Here is a 26,862-nt window from a genome sequence, read left to right as displayed (position 1 = left end):
GAAATACACTTGTAAATCTACTCTAAGGTGAAGCACCAAAATTTAATGAGTTTCACAGCTATAAATGCATAATGTAATTTCAATTGTACAAATATCTAGAAAGACTTAATATAATTGAAGCATGGTCAAAACCCTGAATATTAATCATAGGGATAAATACTACAAAAGTATACTAAAAATATCAAAGAACAAACAACTCCAAAATAATGAATATAGATCATCACATCCTCTTCATTGCTTGGGGGAGAACAAATTACAAAGGCCATTATAGGCACAATTTAAAATGTCTAGATCCTTCCCATGAGGGGCACCTATTAAGGTTCAAAAGGAAATTGAAAATGTGTCTACCATCGTTGTACTAGAACTACTAACTATCTACTCTTGAAAACTGATTGAAGAGCTCTCTTTACTTTTGAGCTAAAATAATCATATATAAACTAGACACTTGCTTTTTGGAAAAGATCCCAAGAGAACAAATACATTATAAAAAGCCTCAAGAATGCATTTCTATGATGTTGAATGTTACACCTTGGCCAATGATCAATTTTGTGATGTTTTTGGAGGTTGGTATTTTCCTTTTGAGGGGTTCTTACATGATATATCTTGTTTTAGTATGGTATTTTTTTGTATTATTTTGTAATGTAGATTTAGAATACTTGAATGTATATTTTTCTTTCTCATAGTTATGTAGAAATAATTTCTTATAGCTGCATTTTTCTTAATTTTATATCAAACATTGTGTAAGGTGTTGAAATTGGGGCCTCAACACCTTTAGGGATGATAAATCCATAAAATTCACCTTGAATTAACCTTACATTAATTGAAGGGAATTTGATTGATCCAATCCTAGAAGTATTGAATTCAAATTAGGTTAATCCTTCCCTTATTAGAGTTGAAATTGAATTGTAATTAGGAATGAATTGCAATGCTAGATTTAAGACAAAAAATAAGAAATTGACTTGAAATAATAGTAACAGAATGCTGCAGATATCATGTAGAGATATAAAATAGGATCAAAGGATGAAAAATAGATCAAAACCTATGGGTGGAAAGATTGGGATAAATTGTTAAGACTGAGGGAAGTAGGTCACCCTGGTCCTCTAAATATTAGGGGCAAATAGATTGTATTTTTTATGGATCAAGATGACAAACAAAATCCAATATCGAAAGGTCATTAGAAATTTCTAGGACCAAGGGGAGCGGGTCATGCTAGTCCTTCACTTTTTGTACCTTCAAAATCTAAGTCTGATTGTCATCATCTACACTATTGAATTTCTCACTCCCAGCTCCTAAGATAATTACTTACACACATAAAGAAATAAATAGGGTTGTTGATGGGTTTTTTCCTTAGGTCAAACCCTGGTTTAGGAGTTAAACTTGAATTGAATTAAAATAGTAATTGAAATACTGAAGTAAATGATGTATTATAATACATCAGATCTGCAATGGTTGATAGAAGATTGATGATGCAATGCTCTTTAAATATAATCACAAATGTTGATGCAAAAACATGACAATAAATAGAAAACTCAAACATAAACATATTCTTACATAAAAGATGATATAACTTTCTCCATGATGCTTGAAGAATATGGTGAGATGAAATGCTTCCTTGAATGCTTGAGAATGCTTGATGACAAATGCTTGGTGTATGTATGAATGATGGATGAATGTGTTTAGGTAAAAATTAATTGATAGGATGTCTTTATATATAGTTACCTAGGTAAATTATTGATTAGATGAAGCTTTAATGGTCACATTGAGGCATAGGGACCAACATCCATAGGGGAAGGAAAGTGCCCAGTCCTATTTCAATTGGGGTATGTTTAAGAAAGATCATGGTGCCCAAGGCACCTTTGTATAGACAGGGGTTCCATAAGCACCCTTGTCCTCCCAAAATAAGGAAAACAAGGAGACAAACATGAGGGAAAGGGTCCCATGATGGGGTCCATTCAACCATGCAGCAGGGATGTTGGAATCATGGAACGCTAAGAGGAGGGGGGGGTGAATCAATGTTCTGCAATTATTGGCAATATTAACTTGTTCTTTCAACCACTTAATGAAAATGAACAAAAGAGAGATGCAAAAAAACAAAGCAATCAACAACAACACCATAACACCAAGAATTATACACGGAAAACCTAGTTAAGGGAAAAATCATGATGGGGATGAGACCCACAAGATAATTATGGTATGTTAAAAGTATTACAAGGGAATGCACATGCATACGAGCACACTACCCAAAGATCATTGCTCAATTACAAAACAAGAAGGGTTACAACCCTTGGGAAAGCTCATTGCCTTACAAACAATTATAAAGATTTCAAGAATGAAATGAACTAATGAATAGCATCTACCAATGATAAATTATAGTTCTGGTTAAGCTCATTATACATACTGCACACACTTCAACTCATATTGCTCTGTTATATTGTTCTTCATTATTTTGGAGTATAAATCCTTCACTTGTGCACATGAATCTGTGCACACTCGATCAAAACTACTTTACACACCTCTACTAATATCCAAAGTGATTATATTCATCAGCCTTATTTATCCACAACATGAAATTACGTCTTCTACATGTCGACTTCAAGAACACTATACAAATAATGAAAAGTGCATACATAGTCGGCTCAATCTGAACTCCAATGCATATGCGGACCAAAAACAATTATCCACATGCTTCCCAAATTTTAGCTAAACATCCTCGATCATAAAAAAAATCACCAAAATTACTCCATCAATTTCGCACAATGATCAGCTATACAAGTTGCCCATACCATATTGTTTAACCCAAAAATCGGTACATTGGATCTTCTAACTTACACGAAAATCATCACCAGAGGCTAATATTCTAGAATAAGGTACTCCAGACATCTACCTATCTTCCTCTAGATCTGTAACACAAAATATTCAACCAGAATACTACATTCTACTTAATGCTTTGTTCTAACTCATCGGACTTAACCAAACCTTGATTTTGACTTCTGGTAGGATCAGATCATACATCGCGGATAGGATCACTGACTAGAGTTGCCATCAATGACAACACCAAATGATCTGTATAGTGTCTCTTTCCAACAATCTCCCCCTTTGGCATTGATGGCAACACTTAGTGAAAAATGACTGTGTCAGAATCAGTACCAACATATGTACACTGCAAAACTCAAAATCTCAAAATTCAAAAATTTTGGAGCTCCCCTTAAGATGAATAAAATATTTTGCACTACCTTACACTCCCCCTTTGACATCAATTGCAAAGGTAGGGATCGAGATGCCAAAATTCTATATACAGACCATATATATACACAGATTTTACTACCTTACAAAAACTTCAAGATATTTGAAAAAGTGTTTTTCATTGAGCCCAAATGGCTATCCCATCCCTTCTTGATACATTCAAGAATTGATATGAGACTGATGAATATGTATTCTTGCATCTTTGGTGATTTAAGATCTATGGTTTCACTGGTGGCCTGAGCATCCTTCAAGGCATTGAGAAATGTGTCTAACTTGAGAGTGATGTGATGCAGAGCCCTCCTTGTTACCTTCCAAACACCTCCAATTGTATGACACTAACCCCTTAACACGGGGATGGGATCCTATCAAGGCAAGGCTCTACAACTTTAGTACAATCTTCTCAACATCTCCAAGACCCTCTCCTACTCAATTAGGGGTATGTTGCTACAACACACTCCATGGTACCTCCAAGGGTTAAAAATCAGTTTCACACCAATTTAGGGTCATACAAAACTCCCCAAGTTCAAACAAAGCACCGGTGCCAAGATTTCATGCCCATTCCTCAAGAAACTTCCTCAATTAGGCCTAGTCACTAGTAGCCCTATTTAGTGGGTAAAGGGACCTTAAGTTCAGATTTTCCCAAACACCTTGGTAAAAAAATTATGGATTTAGACACCCTTTTGGAATTTATACAAGTCCCCCCCAAAAAGGGTCAAGGTCTGGAAAATAAAAGTCTTTGCCGGTAGGAATTTGACTATCCTAGAAGGGCTAATTAGGTCTCTTTTGTGAAGCAACTATGTTCAGATGAATGAACCGGTGGATTAAAACTCCATGGGAATGTTGGGAAACATAAATCAATAAGGATTACAAGGTTACACATCTGGAAGCATCTCCAGTTGCACACAAGGTGATTTTGTTTGTTCAAGGTCTAGGTAGCCACATAGAGATGTCTACCTAGGGTCGCTTCAAACACTTTTCTCCCTTGTTCCTCCTGCAAAAAAATATTGGAAATCTAAAATAAATAGACCATACTTGGCTTTCACCAAATCCCATGAGCCTCAGATTAGTAAAGTGCAAGATATGGCCATGAATGAGGAAAAACCCAAGGTAAACCCTAATTTTTTGGGTACCTACAACAAAACTTAAATATCAGGAGCAACACACACAATCAAGTCTCCAAATAAAAATCAAGAAAGATTCAAATATCCTCTAAAATCAATTTACATCATTGGGAATGGATCCCAATTCGTACAGAGCCGTACCATAGACCAAAACTCCAGAATTGCAGGAAAACTCAGAATTCTATTGGTTTGTTTGCATCAATACTCTTCTTCGTACAATCACACACCCTGGAAATTGGATCCTCGAGGTGTATAAACCATTCCTCAACTGCTCTCAACCAAAAATCAAGAGGTTAGATCCGTTGGAGAAGTTTCAAATTACAAAATACAAAAAGTGCATAAAAGTTGCTCATGACAACTTTTGACAACTTTTGCAAAAGTTGTCAAAATGTCATCTTTCACCTCCTAATGCATTGGGTCATGTTAAACTCCTCCTAAAACATATTAAAACACTCAAAACCAATACATTGGATCCCTATTGTCCAAAAGTCCTAATTGGCTCATAGAAATGCCAAAATAGGAGTTTGGCTCACAAGATGAGATTCATTATTACAAACATATAATGCATGATTAAAAACCTATAGAAAACATCCTAAAGACATTGTTAATGCCTTATCCTCACTTATCAGAGTCTGTCATGTCATCTTGAAGGGTTTTATGAGGTGCTCTTGCACCATGATGTGACTCCAAAGTTCACCAACTCTGCCAGCATTCTTCTCCCTGTCATAGCTTAAACTCTTGATTTTGTCAAGTAAGGATATTACCTAATCTTCATTACTGGCCGCAAAGATTGACAAGGGATCAAATGACAAAGATATATCAGCTAACTATTTTTCATGCTCCTTGGACTTCTTTTCAATATTCTTAGTGAACTTTGACAATGATAGACAAGATTTTTAAATGTTACCTCCTTCGAATAATGCATCTTGCATGCTCTTAATACAAGTATCTAATGCAATTATCTCATTGACAATCATTCTTTTCAATGTTCGAAGCCTCTTGGCATTGAATTCATTATGGACCTTTACCTCAGTAGACTTCTCCAATGACAAAAAATGAGTATTCATGGAATTGATCAAACTTTTTAGTTGGCTGAAAGGAGAATCAGATGTATCCTTTTGAAATGTAGGCATTATTTTCTTCAGGATACTGGATGCAAGACTTACAAGCTCACTATCCTCTATATTAGACTTTAAGATATCCTCTCTTTCTTTAGCCTATGCAAGAGCCACACTGAGGGGGGGGTGAATCAGTGTTATACCGGGAAGTCAAATTTTAACCTTATTAAAACATGCATACACGAAACGATATACTGGTACATACAGAATTCAAAGAAGTAAAGAATCTAATAAGCCAATCACATAAATGAGAACCATAATACACATAATTATATGTGGAAAACCTCAAAGAGGAAAAACCACGGTGGGATTTGTGACCCACAATATCAATCCACTAGCCATATGAAGAGATATTACAAAATATAAGGAGCATGCACTTGTAGGAAGGCTTACAACCTAAATCACACTACTGAATCACAAAAGGAGCCTCACTGACTACATATAAATCCAGACTACAATCCAGAAAAGTGTTGAACTACAATAGATAGCATCTTCTATGCTATCTATTGTAGTTGAACACTCTTCTATGCTATCAATCACAAAAGGAGCCTCACTGACTACATATAAATCCAGACTACAATCCAGAAAAGTGTTGAACTACAATAGATAGAATCTTCTATGCTTGAATACAGTTCTGGTTAAGCTCTGTTTGTTCTGGTCTGAAACCCTAAACCCTTTGCCGGAATAACCCTTATCTTCACATACATAATCTCTCTAATATATTTCACATCATATTACATCCACATCTCTATTATACTTACAATACCTTATCCATATCAAAATGATCTAATCCAACTGACCTATATACCCTATACAACTTATCATGCCTTATGTCGGCTTACAAAGATTATTACAATATCAAAATACATGTCGGCTAGATAACATAAATACATGAATATCAAAAACAATTGCCGATGTTGGATCCAAGAGATGTTGGCCTCAATACTGATAACCATATTCTAAACCATGTCAGCCTATATTGTTGGTAACCAGAGAAATCCTTCTAACCGCCAGTGCCGATGAAGTGCCTGTCGGTACACAACTAAACCAAAACATGAAGCCGGAGAAAAATATCATGTTGTCGTCAATGATAACATACTGAAACCTACCAATTGAGTGCTAATTGCCAACAATCTCCCCCTTTAGCATTGATGGAAACACTCATGTGAAAAATGGTCAAGGTTTCATTTGCCGGTTTCATCCAGCCTACTCCCCTTGAGCTGAATATTTATCAATGAAAAATATTCCATACTCCATGTCTCCCCCTAATGTATATAAAAACTCTTTTCTTTTTCACATCTATATCACTCTCCCTTTGACATCAATGCCTTCAAAAATGTTAAATTTTTTATCAAAGATCCAAAGCTGTACAATGAATATCCCAAAAATATCTTACCGGAGCTTAAAAAATATCAAAATTTCTAGATATGCCTTCTCCAATAGCTCAAGATAAGTATCCCAACCAGATTTGAAAGTGATGGAAATAGATACAAGTCTATTTAGTATATGTGCAAATGACTCTTTCTCATTTGGCTCTATCGGTGTGGGCTTCCCAACCATATCCATACATTCCTTCTTATGTACACTGAGTGAATCCAAGCGGGGACTCACCAAGCCTCTAAGACTTCTGGCTCTTCTTATGATTTTGTCTTTTTCTTTCTCAAGAACATAAATTTGGGCTTCCAAAACCAAAATTTGACCATCAATGGATGTAGTCAATGAAGTCAATCCATCAAAAGAATTAGCTATGCTTGCAATTTTCTCCTGAAATTCCTTAATCTTCTTATCCAAATTAACTGTAAGTATATTTATGTTACAACATACCCTATAAATATTTGTACACTACTTCAAACAATTATCTATCAGTTGTAACTTTTCATCAATCTTCATCTTCTCAAATTCAATCACCTGAGCAAATGTGGCTCTTTTAGCCTGAGTGAACCACTCTAGTGCTTGCTAGTTTGAAATATTCTACAAAGATTGAAAATCCTTTGAAATATGCCCATTAATTGTCTTAAGCTTGTCAGATGGGCTAACTTCCCTATCAATATTGCACTCCGGGACTAGTCTATGTAAAACAGTGATAGACTGATCAATAATCCCTTTATCCATAGATCCCTCCTTCATTAATTTATGTGCAACCATCATCATGAGTTCAGTAGGACTCATCTCAGTTATTTTTTTCTTTACAACCTACGAGGTGTCAATTGACAACAATGATGGACCTACTACTGGTACCTTGCCATATTCTCCTTTTTTCTCCTCTGATTATTTATCCTTAATAGCTTCCTCACTTGCATCGGTGTCTTCACCACTTGGTGTAGTCTCTCTAATTTTCGGTTCCCCTGTAGGAATTGTAACCTCAACCTGAACATTTGTATCATGTGCATTAGTATCCTGTATAATATCAATCTTTTCACTCTTTGTATTATCTGGTGTCTCAATATTTGATTGTACACTTGTATCTATTGGGGGCTTAATTTTCACTATCTTAATGCTCTTCAAAATTGAGGGTGAAGTACCCATAATACCCTTTCCTTTCCCTTCAATTGGGGTGTCTGTAGTGTCTATCTTTGATTCTGGTGAAGTAAAGAAACCTCTATTTTCCTCAAAGAACTTAGCCCATGCCTTTTGGGTCTCCTTTATTATCTCATTTACCCTTCCTAGCATAAGACTAGTTATTCTATGTTTGTTGTTAAAGAATTTTCTATCTACAACCTCAAGTGTCTTATCCATTTCCTCTGGAGTGATAGAAACACAAACATATAACAACTCTTGAATTTTAATATGCTTGTTTTCCTGTATTGTTGATAGCCTCCTAGCATTTAACATATCATACAGTTCTATTGGAATTTCTATCAAGGCTTTCTTATAAATATCCAAATATAACAAAACTGCCCCATCTATCTCTGTTTGTTCAACATTTTCTAAATGATCATAGTAAAGTTGTACATTCTTTAACATACCATATTTATTGATTTCATCTACTAAATTTGCACAAGTTTTTGGTGGAATGATAGTTACATTACTAGTTTGAATAGCCATGTCAATGTCATTCTTCTTCTTCCTTTTTGCAGTACCAAATGGAGCTAAAGTGGTTACTTTTGGTGGTTGCTTTTGTGCCGGTAACTTGAATGTAACCTTCCTAACCAGTTGATTTTTAGCCTCTACCTTTGTTTCCTTTGTTTTCTTCCTTACAACCCTCTTGAAAGACAAGGGTGTATCATCCTCAGATTTAGACTTTGTTGAAATAGGCTCGATGTGTACTTCTAAATCCTTCCTCTTCCTGCCTTTCTCCAGGACAACACCAATTAATGCTTTTATGTCTTGTGAAACCTTCTCAACAAAATTGCTTGCCTTTCTTTCCTACTTCTCTCTCTTCTTCTGGTTGAACTTTTTTTCAACCTCTTGTGTTTTCTATTTTACAGTACCATGGGGGCTTCTTAACCTCATCAATAGGTGGATCAATCAACATATTTTCATAAGCCTCAAGGATCTGTGTATCAACTTCATAGCCCATTTCCTCAATCCAAATCTTCTAGGGGTTAATCGCTTCCATAAGTGTTTCATGTTTCTTCACCATGAAGCATATTTTGGTTGAGTATTTTTCAACAATATGCTTAGGAACCCTTTCCCTTGATTTCATAGACTTTTGGAATCCCTTAAAATAACTCCATACTTTATCATCTCTCTGACTGCCTAAAGTAGCAATTGACTGTTTCAATTGTCTCCCTATCAGGATATCAAATGCCCATTGCCTCTTCCCAAAACTAGGAGTGTCATTCATGAAAAATAACATTAAGTAGACAATTAAGTTGCCATACTGAAAAGTCCCATTCTTTTCACCTTTAATCTTTCCTAGGTTTATTAACAGTTTATCTAACATCCAACCACATAGATCCAATTTCTCATTTTCTCTCATCATTTTGTAAGCTACAAAAATACAGGAAGTAGAAACATAATTCAGTCGGTTTGACTGAATTACCTTATAATTGATGGTCATGCTACCGAATCTGATGTCTATGTCGGTGTATATGGTGAAAATGGATAACAATAATAACAATATTGAAAGGCTAAATGAATTCAACCACAAAACCCTAGCCTAACAACAACAAAGATCCACCATAACATATGAAGATTACCTAAGACAATGCAAATCACATGAAATCACAAAGATTATACCATCACATGTCCAATAGGGTTTGGATCTCCATTTTTCCTATCTCCATTGATCTTGCTTGATATATTTGCTCTCAGATTTTATGTGTGCAAGAGCTCAACAAAGAATGGAATGTGGTGGCAAGTAGAATCGCATATGTCAAAAGCGTAGTGTAGTCAAGTGCATAAATTGATTAGGGTTTGATAATGAAGGAAGCATCTCCTTATATAGAAAACACTATACGAAATGGAGGGATAAGATTGAGAGGTGTAAAAGGAGGTCGGCTATGATTAGAGGGTAGGTAAAAGAAATAATAAAATAATGAAAGGGGTAGGTAGTGTATGAATTAAGAGATGAATGACATGTGTCATGGGTAGAAAAGGTTAATGAATTAATTAAATAAATAAAGATTTATTTAATTAATAGAGGAAGTGAGATAATTAAATAAATAAGATATTTATTTAATTTAGGAAAAGGACAATTTAAATAAATAAATGTATTTATTTAAATGAGAAATAAGGCTAGAAGAGGGTAAATGAATTAATTAAATAAATAAAGATTTATTTAATTAATAGAAGAATTAGGCTTAGATAATTAAATAAATAAAATATTTATTTAATTAGACATGACAATTTTGGGTGTCTACATTTTGCCCCTCTTTAAGACAATGCGGCTTGTCACGTTGTTTCAAAGAAGATAATATGAACTGATACAAAGTTGCCCCAAGATGGGAATGATATGCCCCCTTGAGAGATTGGATGAAAAAATGTCTGAAAAGATCGCAGACAATTTCTCGATAAGAAAGAAAGGCTAGAATGGACTGACCAGATAAAGTGACAAAGTCACGGGATAAAGAAGACTGACTCAGGAAATGAAGGCTAGGGGTAGTCTATAAGATAGACCACAGGGGAAAATACATCCTCATTGTCATCTACACATCCATGAGAGCAGAGTGCAGAGCGAAAATAGAGCAACAGCAGTCAGCAGCGATGGCATTGGTTCACAGATTTGATCGTGTTCACCAATTTCAAAGGCCAGCAGAGGCAAGAGAGCCAGTAAGTACCACAAAACCTCCTTATACTTTGATGCATTTATTGTTGTCATTAATGCATGCTAGGTAATGTAATAAATGCGCGTTTATGTCAGGAAAACGCGTTTGTGTCCAAAAAATGTGAATTTGTGTCTTCTAGGTCAAATCGGCAATTCTGTGATGAACATACGCTATCGATTGGATAAGCTGCTGAGAGGATACACTCAAGAAGGTCCTCTAGGGAAGACTAGGATAACAAATAGGGCTAGGATTGACAATTCTGTGATAGAACATACGTTGCCAATTAGGAAACTACTCAAAAGGATTCACTCAAGCATAGGCCCTAAGATAGGATAGATCAAGGCACTTTGTGATGAACAGTGAGTACCAAGATATAGTACTTTGTGATGAACAGGGAGTACTAAAATATGAGCAGCACTTTGTGATGAACAGTGAGTGCAAATGTGAGCAGCACTTTGTGATGAATAGAGAGTGCCAAACACGTAGTACTTTGTGATGAACAGGGAGTACCACTAGGATAGAAGCAACACTTTGTGATGAATAGTGAGTGTCACTAAGACTGAGATGATTGATTTGTGTGACTGTAGGAGTATTTGCCTATGCTAGAGTCACGAGAGAGATTCCCATCGACTCAGAGATTGTGACCTGAGCTGACAGCCGAGGAGCAAGCTGCTATCGAGGCTATGGGATTGAGACATGTGCTGTATGTGCCTAAGTTTTGGGCGAACATGGCACTGTTGACTGTACTGGCAGAGAGGTGGCACTCCGAGACTTGTACGTTCCATTTGCCGATGGGGGAGATGATAGTCACCCTCGAGGATGTATACAGGATTCTGCAGAAACCGATCGATGGGGAGCTGATACCCTACAATTGAGACAGAGACAGATGCACTGAGATGAATGTTCTAGGATCTGGGACTGGAGATGAGGGTGGGACATGTGGCATGGGATAACATGACATAGACAGAATTAGCACTAGTGGCGATGCTAGTAGGAGTGATCAGTGGGTCCTCTGTATCAGTTTTGTACCATTTTGTATGATGATGTAGACACCTTCGGGTGATTGTAGCCATATGATTTTGACATCATTGTATCATGACACTTTATATATATATATGAGATGATTCATCTTTGTGGCAGCTATATGCATGTGTACCTATATGATGAGATGTTCTTATGTGATGTTTATTTTATGTTTATGGATGCAAATATGTATATGATGTAATGCAATATATTTTTGTTCTTTTATGTTTTTATATGTTATGCTAATACAAATGTGAATATATGAAATGCAGATGAATATGATAATGTAAATGTAAATTGTGCTAATAGGTGTTGTGTGCAGGGTGTGATGCAGTTGTGATATCTGTATGTATGTATGAAATTCTAACATGTGGTAATGCAGGTGCAACTACATGAAATGCAAATGTTTTTGGTGTGTCATTATACTCAGTCATGTGATAGCAGGCTACGCGGACTCGAGAAGGATGATGAAATTCAATCAAGAAAGGGGGATGGAAGATAGAAGATATGAAAGTGAAAGAGCTTCTTGTGCGTTATCATCATTGAGCTTTATTATGGCAAGTAGGTTATGACAATCGAGGCATATGTTCGACCCAGAAAGTCATTGTACCTGTTTGCATGGAGATAAGACAGTCACAAACAAGGAATGCCCTAGTTCATACTAGACTCACAGTGTCCTCATATCCTTGGACAAGTCATAGCATTACTAAGAGACAATCCATAGATAGCAAATACAAATAGGTGACGATACCCCATCCTTGCCTTTCTAGTCAAAGACATCCTAGAGATAGAATCTCTAGTCAGAGACATCTCGGAAAAGCTAAAAGACATGTCACCCAAAAGATAAAATCAAAAGAAAACCAAGACTCAACACCAACATCCACTGTAGCCCTCAAGTTTAGTGTCTCTTGTCACTTGTATAAGTCTTATTTGATTGTGGTCATAATGTTTACTTTCATAGAAATGATAGATAGCACTGAACCATAATGTTGTTTGAGTCTGTTGAAAGATTTGATTTGTTGAAGCCCATTGTTGCTGCTGTGTCTCATCTGAAACTGACTGAATCCATGAAACTGATACTTTATTATGGAGAAGATGAAACTTTATTGCGGATTTGTGAAGCAAATGTTGCTTTATTGCAGATTGTGCACGGATAGATTGAAGGAAGCTGGAAGAAACTGTACTCCTTGAAACATGTGATGTTCTCAGTTCCACACCCATCACTAGACATAGGATTTGCCTTAGCCACAGATAGGATCTGATTTATTATGGATGGAAAGGGAGGTTTATTATGAATGGCTAACCAATCTTGGGTAGATCAATAACAAGCCATGATGGGAATGGGTAAGTTTATTATGAATGAATTGGTCATGAGTGTGTGCAAAGTGAAGTGATGAAAGAGAATCCTAAAGGAGGGAGGAGCAAAGTCTCTACGCATGGCATTGGTGACCCAGTTTTCACCATGGTACTTGCCCAGGGTGCCACCGAAGTGGTTTTCACTATTGGACGAAATTATTTCTCTTTACTTTTTTTGATTTTTCAATGTTTTTTTGTGTCACAAGGCGCCTGTTTGCTAGGTTTTCACCAAGTAACGATTTTTTATTTTTATAATTGTTTTTGTATTTTTGAAATTTTTGATTTTTTTGTATTTTTAAATTAGGATATTCTGAAGAGCTATGTGTAAAAAGTGCGAAGGTGCATGTTGTTGATAGGATCCTCCAAAGGTTCACCTTCTATAGTTGAGAGCTGATATGCCTCAGATCCATATGTTGCTGTAATGATGTAAGGACCAAGCTAGTTTGGTTCGAACTTGCCCTTCTTCTCTCTGTCTTGCTGATTTTTGGGATTTTCTCTGAGAACCAAGTCACCTACCTCAAATGTGTGAGGCTTGACTTTATGATTGTAGCTGCATTGTTCCTTGACTGAATGATGTGTAGCTTGAGTGTCTGTCTTCCTTGATGAAGGAGCTGAGATAGAATTACTAGAGTGTGGACTACATAGGCCCATATGCATATCACCTAAAGAAGTTTGGGCATCCCTGATAACAAAGTCCTTTGAGGAAGCTCCATTAAAGGTCCCTAATGTATCGCCAGAAGGGAAAGGATGTGAGGAACAAGTGGATGAGTGATGAAGGCTTATGATTGTGATAAGAAGTGAAAGTAGGATAGCATGATGGAGACTTAGGATCAACAAGTAAGCTTTTTGACTTGAAATTTTAGAACTATTGCCCCCAGTTATTTTGATATTAGGGGAGATCAACTCTTGTTCTTTTTCTTTCATAGGATTTTTATCCTTGACTTTGATTTTTGCAGAGTCCAATAGCTTTTGATTTTGATCTGGACTAAAGGAATTTTCTTTATTTTTGACTTTTAGATTTTTCTTTTCAAAGCTTGATTTTTGATCCCCAATTAGTAAGGGCTTTTGTAATTGTTGTTGATCCAAGTCTGGGAGAGGAGTGGAAATGGAATGAGTGGATGAAATGGTAAAGCTATGTGAGTTCTCAAGAGGGCTGGCGATATGCTCAATAGATTCTTTGTTGGAACCACTCTTAGGACTATTGATATCAAGAGTTGCTTGCACCACTAGAGGAGATTTGCATTCAGACTTAGTAGCCACAACACTAGGTGGTTCACACCCAATTCCTTGGCATTACAAATTTTTTGTAGGTTGTTCTTGTCGACTGAATACCTTGGTAGATAGTGGGAGTTGATCAACATGGAATATATACTCACCACATCCCATGTCTTTAATCTTGAACTTTTCTTTGATCTCTGCTTGTTTTGATGTTAAAGCTTTCAAGGATTCTGGATCCACATATGCTGATGAAGGAATAGCTTCATGATTGACTAGGATTGTTATTTTTGATTGAGGTTGTAGATTGTTGCAATATATGAATGAATTTGGATCTGCTTTGACAGTCACTTCAACTCCATTGTGTGGAAACTTAATACATCGATGATATGTAGATGGGACTACGCTCATCTCATGAATCCATGGACGTCCCAAAAGTATGTTGTATGTAAGATCAAGGTCAAGGACTTGATAGACCACATCCTTTGTAACTGGTCCAACTCTGAGAGGCAAGGTGACTGTGCCTTTGGATGAACGTTCTTCATCATCATATGCTTTGATAGTAATTTTCTTTGTAGAATTCACAGCTTTGTCAGAATATCCCAATTGTTTAATAGTGCTCAATGTACAAATGTTTAGACCAGCTCCTCCATCTATCAGGACTTGTTTGATTCGATGTTTGTGAATGAAGGCTTCAATGTGTAGTGGTGCATTATGTGGCTGACTTATGGAGGCATCGTCAGCTTCTATGAATGTAAGGGAATGTGGAATGGAAAGGTATCCCACCATGGCTTGAAACTGGTCCATGTTTAGATCAATAGGAATGGCAGTGTCTCTCAAGATTTTGTCAAGAATGGCCTTATGTGCGGGGGATATGCGTAGGAGCTCAAGAATGGAGATGAGCGCAGGTGTCTTCCCTAACTATTCTACAAGATCATACTCAGGTTTGGTTGATGAGGAAGTGGTGTTTTTAGCTGGAGCACCTTGCAAAGTGAATTTACCTCGTCGGGTTGTGACATTACATTCGGAGGTAGGTTCGGAAAAAGATCCAACACCTTTTAGGACAATCCTAGGTCTACGGGTAGAATTCTCAGGGTTTTTGTCCTTGATGATAATGGTAGAGACGTAATTGTCCATTGAGATGTGATTGATAGTTGAATCATAGTTATAAGATGCTCTGGTATAGTTGGTTTGGTCATCTGTGGCTATATCTTTTCCCTTGTCATGCTTTGGGAATGGTTCCTTAAACATCTCATGATCTTGATTGGATGAGTGTCCCTCAATCTCAATGTCACCTCTATCAATGAGATCTTGTATGATGTTCTTCAGTCGATGACAATTTCCTATCTTATGACCCTTGCTCTTATGAAATTCACAATACTCATTATCATTCGACCAATTTGGTTTAACCTTTGGTTCATATGGAGGAAAATCTGGAACTGTGATTACCTTGTTTGCCACTAGCTTTTTGAAAACTGACTCAAGTGGTTCTCCCAATGAGGTGTACTTCCTTCGTGATCTAGAAGTTGTTTGAGTATTCACTTGATTGTTTGTAGAACTTGATCCCGAAAAGATGAATTTGGGTCGCACTGTGTTGGCATCAACAACACCATCATTGACTGTGTTCTTGTTTTTATTCCAAAATCTTGGCTTGTCTTTTCCTTTAAAGTCATCTTTGTTTTCCTTGAATATCTTAATAACTCCTTGTTCAATTAGGACCTTCTCTGTTGCTAAGCCTTTTTCAATGACGTCCTTGAAGGTGGACAAACAAGCTTTCCTTAAGTCATAACCAATCTCTTTGTTAACATTTTGGGTGAACATTTCTACCATTTGTTTTTGTGGGATTTCACAAGAGCATCTGCTAGCTAGATTTCTCCATCTTTGTAAAAATGATGAAAAAGACTCTCCATCTTTTTGCTTGGTGTTGCACAAAGTAGTGACTGATATGTCTGTCTCTATGTTGTAGGAGAAATGTTGAATAAATGCCTCTGCTAGATCACCCCATGACTAAATACTAGGTGGAAGTTGGGAGAACCATTCCATAGCTTGATCACCTAGGCTTTGTGGGAATAATCTCATCAAATATGTCTCTTCTGAAGCTACCTCAATGCAAGCTATTTAAAATTGTCTTATGTGTGCCTTAGGATCCCCTTTTCCTCTATACCTATCAAACTTAGGTGTCACAAAGTGTGTAGGAAATGGAGGCATTGGAATGCTCTTGTCAAATGGATAAGAACATATGTCTCTCATTGTGTATGTTGGCTTTGGTGTATTTATGTCCTCCATTTTCTTTTGTAAGTCCTTGATTTGTTGCTCCAAATTGCTCTTAGGTGGAGATCGACTTCTTGGACCATACCCCATGCTTGAGGCACCAATTGGAGGAGGAGCATGTTGCATATATGGATGATATTGATCATACACATGTTCATATGGAGGAGGTCTATAGTGATGCTGCATATATGGACCACTTGGTATAGATTCATGTTGAGGAACGAAATATCTATTTTGTCCATGTATACCATACTCTAGAGGCATGTCATGTTCTAATGTGTTGCCCCCAAATTTGACACAGGATTTCCTTGTGTCCAAATTTTGAGCATGCCTTTGAATATCCAATTGCTTTGGTGGTTGATCCTTAGCATTGATATGTGATTGAGCATATTTCTCTGCATAAGACTTCCATAATGGTCTGCGAAGGTGAGTATCATATGCTTGACCATGTGTATGTGGGACCTCTGGTTTTTGAAACAAAGATGATGGTGATTCAGGCAAAAGATGTGGTCTTCTATTGCCTCCACTATTAGGCCTCCTCTGATCCATGTTGGAGTGAGGTTGTTGCAAAGGTCGATTTTCCATTATTTGAGACATGTCAAAATCATGAGGTATCTTGGCTCCACTTTGTGCCATCATTTGTAAGAAGTATTGTCTATCCCTCCTCATTATTTCCTCAATCAATCGATTGAAGCGGGGATCCATTATGGATTCTTCCACATCTGTTGAATGTACTGAAAAGTTGTCCATATCATCATTGTGTGCATCATTGTTGTTTGTAGTGTCCATGTTCTCAACATTTGGAATGTTTCTATAGGCATCCATGTCAGGTAATGTAGTATGATCAGAATTGAAAAAGATATCATTGTCATACTCATAAGAACTCATGTTTGCGGACTCTTGAGCCTCTTTAGTTTCTCTCCTAGATTTTTGAAGGCGGGTTTCAACCATGAACTAGGTATTGACCAAGATGTGTGAGACTAGATGAAAATGGAAAGAGTATGGAAGACTAAGAGTTGGATGGAATGTAAATGAATCTGAAGTGTACTTGCAATGTCCAAAGTGTAAGACCAAGTATGTATGTAGTAGAGTAGGTGTGGCTTCCAAAGAGAGGATAGTTTCTCTTGATGAGGTAAGTTGACCTTGACTCTAAGTAAGACCAAATGAGACCCAAAGGTGATAGAGCTTGATGAGGGACCACTTAGCAAAATGTTGTTGTATGTAGTGTGTTGACAAAGTATGATGAGGACAAGCAAGTGACCTTTTGACTCAAGTTTAGACAAATATGAATGTAATGTAAGGTGTAAAGCAATGATGGATTTTGTGAGACCCAAAGACAAGTTGAATGCTAGATGAAAACCTGGAGAAACAACCTAGGAAGCTCAAGAATTCCAAAACTGATTGCTCTTGTTTGCTGAACTGTAAAATTTTTCCAATTTGTGAAGTTGTGACCAAATTTGAATGTTTGACTGTATTTCGTGACAAGAGGACACAATGTTGATGAGGACTCAATGTTTGCAAGTGTTTAGACTCAAAATGACTCCAAGAAAAGTGTGTTGTTTGATGTAAAAAATGTTTTGCATACACTTGAAGACACAAAAGACACAATGTTTTGCTGTTTGGTCTTGAATGTTTTGAATGTTTAAAATAAGTCAAGCACAATTCTTATGGCTGGCCAAGACAATAGTTGTTGATCCCACATGAAGTTTTACCCTCGAGGCTACACTATTCAGAGCAGATACTTAGATGCTTGACCTCACTGGCTCCACCCTCAACACTCACTTCTCGGGCCAGCCAAGTATCAGTCCCCACAAAAACTCCCTGTAGTGAACTTTGTATCTCTACTAAGAACCGTATGTGTGTGGGCCGCTACCAGAGGTCCGACCTCCTGCCTCAACAACTAGAAGGATTTGGGATTCTAAAACAAAAAGGTGTTAGTAAGGGCATCCACTCATGTGGCCATACATGCAGCACTTTCAGCTCTGTAAATACAGAAGGCTCCCAGCCGGTAGGGGTTACGCCCTACAACTGATCAAATAAATTTGATCAAACGGGTTTATGGGGAGACATAGTGTTGGTATGAACTAATCAGCACACGTTATCCATAGTTTTCACCATGAATATAGTTGTTTATAGTGGTTCGGAAGAGGTGGGTTTTCCTCACTACCACTTGGGTTGTTCTCTTCTCACTAGAAGTCCTAATGACCACACGGGAAGACAGGCCCTCTAAAGATTAAACAAAAAGAGCCTATTGCTCAAGACACAAAAGACAATGATTCAATTTTAGTGCACCAATTGAAGTGTTTGCTAGTCTATGAAAACAAGACACACAATAAAAATCCAAAAACCCTTGCCAAGGACCTGCAACAAAGATTTATTAGTAGTTTGGATTGTTTGAAATAATCATCCCTTCCTGCAAGCACACAAGTTAGGTAAATTTTAGATCCCAAAAGACTTTGTGAAATAGGGGCTTTCAACAATGCATTTTGTTGACCAATTCAAAGATCTGATTCATCATAAAAAAAGACCACCTGTAAAATTTCAAGGGATTTCCAGAAATGTAAGAAAATCCAAAAAATTTACTAATTTGCTCCAAAAATTAATTTTTTATGAAAAATCATAAACAATTCATATAAAATGTAAAATCAATCCAACAAATCTGAAATTTTTATTGGAGAGTCCTGATGGTCTTCCAAACTTGCATAAAACAATTTCTACAACAAATCCAAGCAGTTTGTGAGATATGAGTAAAATAATGCAAAACCCTAATTTTCAAAAATCTAATTTTTGATGAATTATTTTGCATAAAATTTAAAATAAAAAACAACATATCCTATGTATAATTATGAGATATTTCCAAAAATGTAAGAAAATCTGAAAAATTCGCTAATTTAATCTCAAAATTAATTTTTTATGAAAAATCATAAAAAATTCATATAAAATTCAAAATCAATCCAAAAAATCTAAAATTTTTCCTAACTCTTTCTGATACTTTTCCTGACTTGTACAAAAAACTGGATGTCAAAATTCGAAGCCGTTTGTGAGATCTGATCAAAATAAGGAAAAACCCTAATTTTTAAAGATCCGATTTTTAGGGAAATATTTTGCATCAAAATTAAAATCACAAAGAACAGATCCTATGTATAATTATGAGAGATTTTTAAAAATGTAAGAAAATCCAAAAAAGTCTCTCATTTTCTCTCAAAATTAATTTTTTATGAAAAATCATAAAAAAATCATAGAAAATGAAAATTTGCTCCAAAAATTCTGTATTTTTTATTGAGATCTCTTGATAGTGTTTTCAACCTGAAAAAAAAATTTCGTACAAAATTTCGTAGCCGTTTGTGAGATATGATCAAATCTCTCCAAGATCTTGATTTTGTGTCCAAAACCCTAGCTGCACAAGGTTATTCTCCAAATTGTTTTACAAAATAGCAATATAGGGTTAGAAAAATCTGCAAAAAACATAGATCTAAGAAAAATCAATGTCCCACGGGGCGTGCCAAAATGTATATGGTGAAAATGGATAACAATAATAACAATATTGAAAGGCTAAATGAATTCAACCACAAAACCCTAGCCTAACAACAACAAAGATCCACCATAACATATGAAGATTACCTAAGACAATGCAAATCACATGAAATCACAAAGATTATACTATCACATGTCCAATAGGGTTTGGATCTCCATTAATCTTGCTTGATATATTTTCTCTCAGATTTTGTGTGTGCAAGAGCTCAACAAAGAACGAAATGTGGTTGCAAGTAGGATCGCATATGTCAAAAGCGTAGTGTAGTCAAGTGCATAAATTGATTAGGGTTTGATAATGAAGGAAGCATCTCCTTATATAGAAAACACTATATGAAATGGAGGGATAATATTGAGAGGTGTAAAAGGAGGTCGGCTATGATTAGAGGGTAGGTAAAAGAAATAATAAAATAATGAAAGGGGTAGGTAGTGTATGAATTAAGAGATGAATGACATGTGCCATGGGTAGAAAAGGTTAATGAATTAATTAAATAAATAAAGATTTATTTAATTATTAGGGGAAGTGAGATAATTAAATAAATAAGATATTTATTTAATTTAGGAAAAGGACAATTTAAATAAATAAATGTATTTATTTAAATGAGAAATAAGGCTAGAAGAGGATAAATGAATTAATTAAATAAATAAAGATTTATTTAATTAATAGAAGAATTAGGCTTAGATAATTAAATAAATAAAATATTTATTTAATTAGACATGACAATTTTGGGTGTCTACAGTCGGTAATAGTGCTTATTTTCATAGATCTTCTGTTAGATGTCGCACCAGTGATTTTGTTGACATAATCATTCGAAACCTTCTTGTCTAGACGTTGCCCAACCTGTTGTAAACCAGTGATTGCCCTGATGGATTCCTTAGTAATCTTGTAAGGTCTATCTAACGAGATAAACTCTCCATGTACTTTTCTTAAACCATACCTTATGATTTCATCTTCGAATTCTAGAATGTCTAGAATGTCGATAAACCCTAAGTCTTCAATGTGCTTATATGTCAGTTTGACCTTTCTAGAATCTCCCATAAGCTCGCTCATGTACATGATATTTATATGAGATGTCACCAAATCTTCAATGTGACAGTGTATGTATTGTTGGTATTTTGGATATGTTGATATGGTTTTGTCATTGATGTCAACACCTATCATCATTTGTCAACACTTATCAACACTTGGAGATCTTTGGTTATGTTCACCGGCAAGTTAGAGACTTATGCACAGTCACCGATATTTGGTTCAGTGACAGATTATATTGTTCATCGACACTTGGAATGACTTGGAAACTACTTGGCTATGTTGAAGACATTATTTGATCATTTGGTTTTGGTGATTTGGTTAATTGTTTATTCAGGTTTGCATATTTGTTGTTACCGACAAATAGGTCCAAGATATGCACCGATAGACATATCTATTCTAGATCAGCATGACATGTTATGGAGATGATTTATTATTATTGTAAATGCATTTGAGCCGACATCATGCATCAGATATTGATTTATTTGTAATTGATTTTATTGTAATATCTTTTAGTGAGCCAACCTATTCAGTTGGTCTTAGGTTATGGTATAAATGTAAGATCTCATTTGTGAGATTGATATGTGATTGGAAAAGGAATTGTAATAAGGTATATGCAAAACAAGCAGAGCTATACACATAGTCATCATTTGAAGGTTGAATGAAGGTTTTTATGAAGGCAATCAAAACTAAACTAGTATTTAATCCAGCATATGAAGATGCTATTTTATGCAGTACATTATCATTGGATTTAACCATCCAATTGTAGTCAGTGTGACTCTCATTTTGTGATTGAGTAGTGAGCTCTAGGCAGCTTTCCTTTCTGCATGTGCAGAATCCATATTGTACACACATACTATCTGTAGTAGTATCATTTGATTGTGGGTAAGTCTTCCCACCGTGGTTTTTCCCCTTACATGGTTTCCACGTACAAATATTTGTGTCATGTGTTGTGGATGTTGTTGTCTTTTTGTTGTGGATGTTGTTGTCTTTTTGTTTCATGCATTAATCTTTACCGGTACTACAATTAACTGATAAAACTGTCTACCGGCATAAAGTTTGTTTTACTAGTATTAAGCATTAAGTTTTGGTTAAGTTAATTTTGGTTGAATTTATTGGACAACTATTTCATCCCCCCCTCTCAATTGTCTCCAAGACCTAACAATTGGTATTAGAGCCAAATCCTCTTTTTGCAGAAGTTTAACAGCTTTAGGAGATCCAATGTCTTCTAACTATTTCAGGAAGGACAGTCTGAAACTTGATGGAACTAACTATGGCATATGGAAGATCAGGATGGAGACACATTTTAATTGCATTGGAAAGTACATATGGGATGTTACAAAGAATGGCTATACTGCTCCTACTCAAGGTCAACCTAATCCACCTAGCTTTGCTAAAGATGAGGAAAATGATTGCAAAGCAAGAGAAGCACTTTTGAGCGCATTATCATATCAACAAGTCATGGGATTGTCAGATAGATCTACTGCTAAAGCTATTTGGGACAAACTAGAAACATTGAATGAAGGAGATTCCACAGTCAAAATTGCAAAACTTGAATGCTTCCGGGTCAGGTATGAAAGTCTGGAAATGGAAGAAGAAGAAAGAATTTCTACTTTTATGGAAAGAGTAAATGAAATTGTTTTGGGTATACAATATTGTGAAGGAACCTTAAGTGAAGATGAGATTGTTTCTAAAGTTTTAAGAGCTTTGCCACCAGAATATAAAATGAAAGTTATTGCTATAAATGAATTGAGAACAATGCCTAATGCATTAGTATCTAGAGACACTTTGGTTGGAAAACTTTCAGCTTTTGAGCTTGAGGAATTTGGTCCTGTTACTACTATTAAGACAGATCTAGCTTTCAAGGCATCATCATGAACTGCAACATTATCATCATCATCTAATAAATCATATTGGAAATCTTTCTATGCAAGAGAACTTGAAGAAAGTAGGAGAGAAAATGAAGAACTTGAAGAACTTGAAGCACTATTTGCAAGGAAAATGCCTAAAGGTCCAATTGGAAGTAAGTATGAAGGTAAAGCACCCTTTAAATGTTTTAACTGTAATAAGATTGGTCATATGGCTTCTAGATGTCCTGATAGACATGCAATATTAAGAGGAGAAGCTAAAAGAACATATAAGCCTAACCCTGACTATTGGAAATACAAGTTTAAGAAGAATAGAGACAAATCTTATTATTATGTTGATGAAGGAGTTATTGATGATTCTGATGAGGATTCGACAGACAATGGATGGGCTTTTGTTGCTATAATAGAAGATCAACCGGCACCTACTGTTCAACCGGTAGAGAAAGCCCCGGTAGCTAAAGTTGAAGATAAGGATGAATGGATTATTGATTCAGGATGTTCACATCACATGACTGGTGATAAGAGTAAATTTTTAACCTTTCAGGAATACAATGGAGGTCTAGTAAGATTTGGAGATGATAAAGCTTGTTTGATCAAAGGAAAAGGCACTATATCTTTTGATGGTAAGCACAATACTGAAAATGTTTACTATGTTGAAGGTTTGAAGCATAATCTCTTGAGTGTTGGTCAATTAGTTGAGAAAAGATTTTAGTTACAATTCAAGAATGGTAAATGCAAAATCTTAAATAGAACTGGTTTGGAAATTGCCGTCGGTAATCAGACTAGAGGTAATATCTTTCATTTGAACAACAATGAGAAAGCATGTTTGATTGCACATATTGATGAAAGTTGGTTATGGCATAAGAGACTTTGTCATGTAAATTTTGATTGCATTGTGAAAATCAGTACTACTAAGGCAGTAAGAGATTTACCTAAGATTGTTAAACCTCACAATCTAGTATGTAAGGAATGTCAATTTGGAAAGCAAGTTAGACAAACTTTCAAGAGTATTCCGGAAAAGTCTAACAATGTTCTTGATTTAATTCATACTGATTTATGTGGTCTAGCAAGAACTAGAAGTATACAAGGAGATAGGTATTTTATGCTAATCATTGATGACTATTCTCGAATGTGTTGGGTTACTTTTCTCGGGGAGAAATCTGAAGCATTTGGGAAATTCAAACTATACAAGGTCATGGTAGAAAATGAAACCGACAAGAAAATAAAATGTTTGAGATCAAATCAAGGAGGTGAATTCACATCTAAGGAATTTAATACATTATGTGAAGTGAATGGGATCAGAAGACAGTTATCAGCACCCCGGACACCCCAACAGAATGGAGTTGTGGAAAGGAAAAAAAACACTATCTTGGATGCAACCAGAAGTATGATTTAGAGGCAAATCTACCTCATATATACTGGAGAGAAGCGGTCAATACAATTTTTTATACATTCAATAGAGTTCACATCAGAGGTGAAACCGGTAAGACCCCACATGAACTATGGTTTGGTAATACTCCTACTCAAATATTTCAGAATATTTGGAAGTAAATGCTATATTAGAAGAGATGAGTATATTGGCAAATTTGATCCTAGAAGTGATGAAGGAATATTTCTTGGTTATTCATCTAAGAGTAAAGCATATAGATGTTTTAACAAGAGATTGCAGAAAATTGTTGAGATTGCAAATGTGAAGATTGATGAACAGTTTAGAGGAAATTCAAGGTACACAGACTCTGAACTAGCAATAGAGATAATCACAAATGAACCTATTGTGAATACACCGGTACAAAATGGTGATCCAGTTACATCGGCATCATCTGGAGATTCAACAGTCACTGAAGAACAACAATAAGCAAAAACACCCCGGTATGTAAGACTAAATCATTCTAAAGATCAGATAATTGGAAACCAATTTAAAGGAGTTATGACTAGAGGAAGATTGGCAAATGAAGAGGTATTGCTTATTTCTAAAATTGAACCTACATCAATTAATGAGGCATGTGAAGATAAATATTGGATTAAAGCTATGGAAGATGAATTGGAACAAATTGAAAGAAATAACACTTGGTCATTAGTTCCCCGGCCTAAAGACAAAAATATAATTGGAACTAAATGGGTTTTCAGAAATAAACTTAATGAAGATGGTAAGGTAATCAGAAACAAAGAAAGATTAGTGTGTAAGGGATATTCACAGAAAGAAGGAATTGATTACAATGAAACCTTTGCACCAGTAGCTAGAATTGAGGCAGTCAGACTTTTATTGGCTTTTGCAACACACAAAAACTATAAAGTATATCAAATGGATGTTAAATATGCATTTCTGAATGGAGATCTTGAAGAAGAAGTTTATATTGAACAACCTAATGGATTTTCTTTGACAGATAACAAAGACATGGTTTGCAGGTTAAGGAAAGCTTTATATGGATTGAAACAAGCTCCTAGAGCTTGGTATGCTAGATTGGACAAATATCTTTTGAATCTTGGATACACTAAAGGTAATGCTGGTAGCAATCTATACTACAAAGTGACCAATGATGACATCTTCGTTATTGAAGTTTTTGTTGATGATATAATCTTTGGAGGAGAAGATGGTTTGTGTAAAGACTTTTCTAACAAAATGCAACAAGAATTTGAAATGTCTATGATTGGAGAGATAAAATTATTTTTAGGATTATAGATTTCATAGACTGATAATGGTATATTCCTATGTCAATCTAAGTACTTGAAGGAATTACTAAAGAAATTTGGCATGGAAAACTGTAAACTGGTAAGCAAACCTATGACTACAACTGATAAATTATCTTTGAAGGATGAATCAACACCTATTAATATGACTAGATACAAGTCTATGATAGAAGGTTTACTGTATTTGACACAAACAAGACCTGATATTATAAATGCAATATGTATTGTTTCAAGATTTCAGACTAATCCTAAAGAAAATCATGAATCAACAGTGAAAAGGATTTTCCAGTACCTACAAGGCACTACAAATCTTGGTTTATGGTATCCTAGAGATGAAAATTTGACTTATGTGCATACACAGATGCTAATTGGGTAGGAGATATGGATGACAGAAAAAAAATCACTAGTGGAGCATTTTTTCTTGGTAGCAGACTAATTTCATGGTTAACAGATAAAATTGTCCACCGACATAAAGTTTGGTTTGCCGGTATTAAGAACTAAGTTTTGGTTAAGTTATTTTTGGCTGAATTTATTGGACAACTGATTCACCCCCCACTCTCAGTTGTCTTCAGGACCTAACATGTATGCCCTAACATCTTTGACATAAACAAATCCCTCCAAAACATGGGAAAATGCTCCAACTAAGTCTTTCAGGGTAACCACACATGGATACCCCTTAAAAATTGGCTTGGGGCAATCTTTGACCTCTACTATAGTCAAATTTGCAACAAAGATGGGAATAGATGATGATCCTGCTTCCATGTTTAAAGATAAATACATGTTGATCGCTTCCAGTGAAAACCCTTAACAAATTCTTCTAGTCACTGGTGAAATCGCTCAAGAAGAAATTTGATTGCTTTCAAATGCCTTTGATCGCTCTTAGTTTCTCTTAATAAAACTGAAATTGCTCTGAATGCAAATTGATCAATAATGAAGTGAATTCGAACTTTTATCCTCCAAGATAAACCCTAATCTTCCATTGACATCAATGACTGTCGGTGAAAGATACCGGATCTCAAACATAACACCTCCATGTCAGATAAGCATTTCCAATATGTTAGTCCTCCCTATTTTCATTAAAAAATTAAAATTCAAAGGTTGCCTTTTTTATTTTTGTTTTCTCTTCGGTCATGTAATTTCTTCCCCTTTGAACCCGAGTCATTGAACCCTTTCTAAGTTCAAAGTTCAAAG

This window comes from Cryptomeria japonica, chromosome 8 (assembly GCF_030272615.1).
Source record: "Cryptomeria japonica chromosome 8, Sugi_1.0, whole genome shotgun sequence".
Classification (NCBI taxonomy): Eukaryota; Viridiplantae; Streptophyta; class Pinopsida; order Cupressales; family Cupressaceae; genus Cryptomeria; species Cryptomeria japonica.
The sequence above is the reverse complement of the archived record's forward strand: the minus strand, read 5'-3'. Positions refer to the sequence as shown.